Source organism: Stegastes partitus, unplaced genomic scaffold (genome assembly GCF_000690725.1).
Source record: "Stegastes partitus isolate 25-593 unplaced genomic scaffold, Stegastes_partitus-1.0.2 Scaffold1637, whole genome shotgun sequence".
Classification (NCBI taxonomy): Eukaryota; Metazoa; Chordata; class Actinopteri; family Pomacentridae; genus Stegastes; species Stegastes partitus.
In genome coordinates this window covers 63,807-69,808 of record NW_007579368.1, presented here as the reverse complement: position 1 = coordinate 69,808, position 6,002 = coordinate 63,807, and positions in this window count along the sequence as shown.

The following is a 6,002-nucleotide window of genomic DNA, read 5'->3' as shown; positions in this document are numbered from 1 at the left end:
TGTTAGGCGTGTTCTTCGGTTTTAGAGATAGAAGACAATCTGTCTGATCTGTAACCAACTTCTCCAGCAGAGCAGCTTCATGTCAGTTTATTCAGTGTGGTGCAACGTGATTGACTGTATGGCTGGAGAGGAGCCGTGGTTTACACTTCGCCCTTTGGAGGTGAACAAACAGACCCTCATGTGTCTGATCCAGATGTGAGAGAACAACACAGTCTGACAGGAAACGCTACAAAGTCCTAAATATCAGTGTTCCTGGATTCCAGCTGGACAGTTCAGTCTGTAGGGTCCTGAGTGGAGCTCTTCTGTGGACAGTGTTTTATTGGTGCATTCTGGGATGTGAGGTTAAAGGTGAAACCTCTGATGGCCTCCAACTCCAGCTCCCATCCAGACACCAGCCACTGGACTGTGTTCTGCAGCATGCTGGTGTGTTGTGTTCTACGTTGCTGACCGGTGGACTCACAATGTCCATCTCCTGTTTTCACTGTAAATAGAAAGCAGTGAAAACTCTGTTATACCTGAACAACATCAGCAATCATCAGTTTAGTCACCTGAAAGAAACCTGGACCCATAAAGTCATGTGAACACAGTCTGGGTCAGAAACAGTTTCATGTTTAACCGTGTTGGTCGTCCTGGACAATATAACCGTCACCAGATGACAGACTTGCAGCAGTGGTAGCTTCATGGTCATGACATGGAGGTCAGACAACAATAGAACTACATGTAGATGGTGTTCCTGAGGCCTGGAGCAGCTCAGAGGAAACATCTGCTCAGGACAGTTAAAGACAGTGAAATGTTCAGACTGGATTTACATTTCAGATCCAGTCTGGGCTGATCATGGTTCCTGATGCTGTAATCTGATTACATACTCCTGATCCCATGTAATCTATTACTAGCCAACCCTGATTACTGCTCATCACACCTGATGAATCCACTGGTGACAGAAAGAGCAGCTGAGCTGTTCACAGATGAGTCCTGTAGGTTCAGACAGAACCAGAGCCAGAACCAGCAGCTCTGTGGTTAAACTGTTCTCATCTGGATGAACTTTAACTTCTCTCTTGGTTCTTCTGCAGCTCGGGTAAACATCACTGCTGATCTTGGACAGGATGTTACTCTGACCTGTAAATCTCCCAACAGCAACAAACCCATCACAGGTGTGGAGTGGACCAGACCTGAACTGTATCCAGAATATGTTCTTCTGTACCAAGATGGAAACTTGGATCCAGACCACCAGCATCCATCTTATAGGAACCGGGTGGATCTACAGGACAGACAGATGAAGGACGGAGATGTTTCTCTGGTTCTGAAGCATGTGAAGATGGAGGACACTGGAAGATATGATTGCCATGTTTTCCAGAGTGAAACAGACCGCTGGAGGAGAGACAGTCTGGCAGTTCAACCCACCAACAGCACCTACCTGGAAGTTCAGCAACCAAGTGAGTTTGTGTCCACAGTTCAGTTTGTGTCTCTAATGAAGCTGCTTCGTCTCAGATCACTTGTTTGTGGTTTGTAAAGATGTTGCTGATGAAACTTTGTAGAAAACAGCTGCTCTGACTGATGTTCAGACATCTGATACTCTGATACCTCTGTCTGATCTGCAGGAGGCACTGAAGGAGGAGATCAAAAAGGAGACAAGAATAGAGGGAACATGGATGGAATCAGTGTAGGACGTCTTGGATCGGTGGTTGTGATTCTTTTTGCTGTCATTTCTTCTGGTGGTTTTCTGATCTGACAGTGATGTTACCAGTCCCTGAGTCAGCAGCAGAACAAGCTGTGAATGAGGACAGAACAGAGTGAGACTGAATCCAGGTCTGCACCAACCTGCTTGTCTGTCAATAAATCTGCTCCAAAGCTTTGCTGGTTACAATCTTAAGAAATGTTCTGGATGTAAAGTGTTCTGGTTCAGATGGGATCAGAACCAGATAGAAAAGTTCTGATTGTACCGAATGAACCACAACCGATGGAAGTGTTTGAATGTTTTAGCTGTTAGCAGCTGTGATGATGTTCTGAACTGTTCTACTGGATCAAGCTGCAGCTGATCTGATGTGTTTTATGTGATTTATATATTTTCTATATTTTTCTACAATGCCTGCAGGTCTGTGCATTTCTCTGTTAGATCTCCGTCTAACTCTAAATATGTTTTTTGTATTTTATTCTCGCTATGTGCTTATTTCACAGCAATAAATGACAGAAGTGAAGCTGAATGAAGCTGATGGTTTTTATTTCTTTCTCTCATGAAGTGAACAGAAGTTAAACTGATGTGATGACCAGATTCTTTATGAAGTGTTTGAATGTTTTAGCTGTAACTGACCCAGTTGGACCCAAACCGTCTGAACCTTCCTGTAACTACAACCAACAGAACAACACACACTGGACCGACTTCACTGTCACTACACAACACCAGTAGATCATGGCTCTGCTGCTCTTGTCTCTGGGTGGTTTCAACACAACAAAGCTTGTTCTCTTTCATTGTTTTATCTCCAGAGACTGTAGGATCCAGTAGAGCCAGCTGAGCATCACATCAGGGAGACAGAAGGACATCCAGTCAGCTTCGTCTCTGTGTCGTATCTCGCAGTAACAGGAGTATCCTCCCACTGTGACCAGTCATTATCATTAGACCTGGTCAGAAAACTACCAGCTGTCCCTCACAGCAGCTAAACCTGACTCCATGTGTCTGTCATCAGTGTGAACTTGACTAACTGAACATTTAAACAGCGTCTGAAGAGTCTCTTGTCCTTGTGTTCTGTGTGAACAGGAAGGGTCTCTCATGTGTTTCATCACATTGAGGTTGTTCTAGTTCCCCCATAGACTCTGATTACTGGCTGTGAAACATCCACATCGTAGTTTAACTGAACTTCCTGCTGCTCTGCAGAATCTGTTTCTACAACCAGAGACTTCAGAGAATCTTCCAGCAGTTTGTCTGAATGCAGATCACGTCAGCCTCTGTAGAGACCTTGATAAAGTCTGACCTTATCGGTTTCCTCTGTTGGCAGCATCAGGGAGACATTCTCCCTCTTCCTGCAACTCAATTCCAGCATTTGAACACAAAGAGGAAGAAGCAGTTTCCTGTTCTCAGACCACATTAACTGTGAAAAACAGCTCAGGATTGAGACATAAACTAACTCCACTAACGACAAATTAAAACTCAGAGCAGACAACAACCTCTGCAGCCTCATTAAACTGTTTAGAAATTCAAATATGGATGCAAATCTCTGGTTAAAGTCAGCCTGTTGACTCTCTGTCCTTCTGTTGCCTCAGGACTCAGACTGTTTGCAGACTTAGTCCTGACAGTGAAGCACAGAGGTGACATGAAATGGTCCTGCATGAGTGCAAAAGGTGTTGGGGAGACAAACACCCTGCTGGTCAACTCAGGAGTAATCTGATACCTGGAAGGTCAAACCACTTGCTATCGTTTGACATTTAAATGAGTACACACCTACAAGCTCGGTAGCGTCAGCATCGTGACGTGAAACTCGGTGGTGGCAGCATCATGATGTGAAGCACGGTGGTTTCAGCATCATGATGTGAAGCACGGTGGTGGCAGCATCAGGATTGAAGCACAGTGGTTTCAGCATCATGACGTGAAGCACAGTGGCGGCAGCGTCATGACGTGAAGCACGGTGGTGGCAGCATCATGATCTTTCTACACTCACAACAAGCCAGCAGACATCCAGGCAACATGCTGAAGTGCAAACGCACATTTACCATAGACTGAAGAAGTATTTCTTCTACAGTCTATGGCCTTTACTGATGAGTTGCAGGAGAAATTCTCCATAACCGTCCTGGTCGGGACAGTGGGATGCTGCGGTCACCGTGTGTGAACCCGGCACAAGGGTTTGGGTGTCCAGTGATCTTAAAGCTCACACAGACATCGAAAAACATCAAAAAGCTGCGAGGTGACACTGGTTCAAGTCGACGGAGTCCTCGTTAGACCCAGAAACACAGAGGATGCTGTGAATGCAGCAGAGGCTGCCTCTGCACATTGTGACACCACCAGAAGGTCAACAGTGGCCGCATTGAGGCCGGTGTTGCAACGTCCTCTCTTGTTGAAGCTGCACGTAAAGCACTGAATGAAACCCAGTGTTGTGGTGTTTGTACAGAAGGCTGTAACCAGCAGTGAAAGTATTCCCCATCGTAATCCAGTGCTTTGACTGGAAGAAGGGCGGTGTGCAGACAGAAGTAATGGAGGTGAAAGACACCTAATGAGACAGCAGAACCACTGGGACACTGCAACAAGCTGTTTTTTGTTGGTTTTTGTAGGTTTGTGAGAGCTGTTTCTGCTACAGTTGGACTGCTAGTATAGCAGAGGTATTCTTTAGTGATTTATTATTCATTTATTTTTTCTAATACAGAACACACATTATTTCTATCATAATAAAACATGTTGAGTAACCTCTGAGAAGCCTGTCTGAATCTGTGTCGTTGGTTTAGATAGCATCTGGTGATATAACACTAATGAACACAAAGAGACAAAAAAGGTAAGAGGAAGACACACAACACGAGTTTAAAGACACACACATGTCCACAAAGACACACAAATGACTGCAGAGGTGACAAAATCACTCCTTTCTCCCTACAGGTAACCTGGAGCCCCAGCCCCGCCCCTTGTCTTGGCCCCGCCCCCTCCCTCCACCCTGTGATCAGGCTGCTCCTCCACCTGGTGGTGTTCTGTCCATACTTCATCTCTACTGGCCTCATGGTGTCTTTGACGCAGAGCTACAGGTAACACTGATCAATCACTGACCTGTCTATCAATCAATCAGTCGATCAATGAACTGCTGCCTCACCACCTGTACTCTGCTCCTGCTGTCTTAAAGCTTTAGAGCTTTAGCCCTCTGGAGGCCCTGGAGGCTTCCAGCTGCTTCACACACGTGTGGTAGGACTCCACCAAGTCCCCTCCCACGCTGAGGGAGGAAAGCTCACATCCAGCTTTTGCTGTATTGACATTAGTTATTGTTATGGGCTTACATTTTCTTACATTCTCTGACAAGTTCTAAATGCTTTGGGACATCCATGCTAATGATTACGTACTACTAAACGTTCTCTAATGAAGGGAAATGTGTGTAGCGTTACATCGATCAACCAATGAGCAACCAGCTTTCTGAAATAGCTCAAAGGTGCATCTCATGAACCATCAACTGGCAAGTACACATATATATATACACTACATATACAGCCGGAGCACAACACTATGTCACAGTGTCTGACAACGGAAGGACAAGGACCTGGATGGGTCAACAGCCAGACAGAAGAAGAGGAAGAGGAGTGAGGCTGTGTGAAGGAGGAGTTGGGAGGCAGAACAGAGGAAGAGCAGAAGAGGTCGAGGACATGTACGTGATTAAATAAGAGCCACACTTGTAGACCATGTTGTCAATAATGGGCCTCCAGTGGCCGAGGCTGGTCGAAGGGTGCAGATAAAAGTTGGAAGAACAGCTGTTACCTCCATCATTCAGAGCTTTCCGTCGACAAAACAGGTATGTAATCTAACAATAGGCACTGTCCTGTCATACTGTATACTGTCTGTAATGCTTCATACGATATCACAGTATTCCACCTGCATTCCACCTGGTCCGTACGGTAGAGCGTCTTGTCACCTCTTTAGACGCTCTCTACAGGGACCTCTTCCCTGAACAAGAGAGGGCTCAGACTGGAGAAGACTCGCCAAAGTGTGTGACGGTTTGGGACAATGTCAGTTTCCATCATCATCATCATCATCTACTACCCACAACAGGATGCTGATGGAGGTCCTCTCACCCTGCTCCCCATTCCTTCACCCCATTGTGAACCTGGTCCAGTCTCCTGCAGTCAGCCTCCCACATACACTGAGGTGTAACTCACAGTTTATGTCATCAGCCATAGTTTACATCAGAACATCCCTCCAGAGTTCACTGTTATCCTGACACCATGACTGAACACTGTGACTGTCTGATCCGTACACACTGACACAAGGACTGGTGGTTCTGATGCCACCGACATGTTCAATGACAGATGTTTAGTTCTGAGAG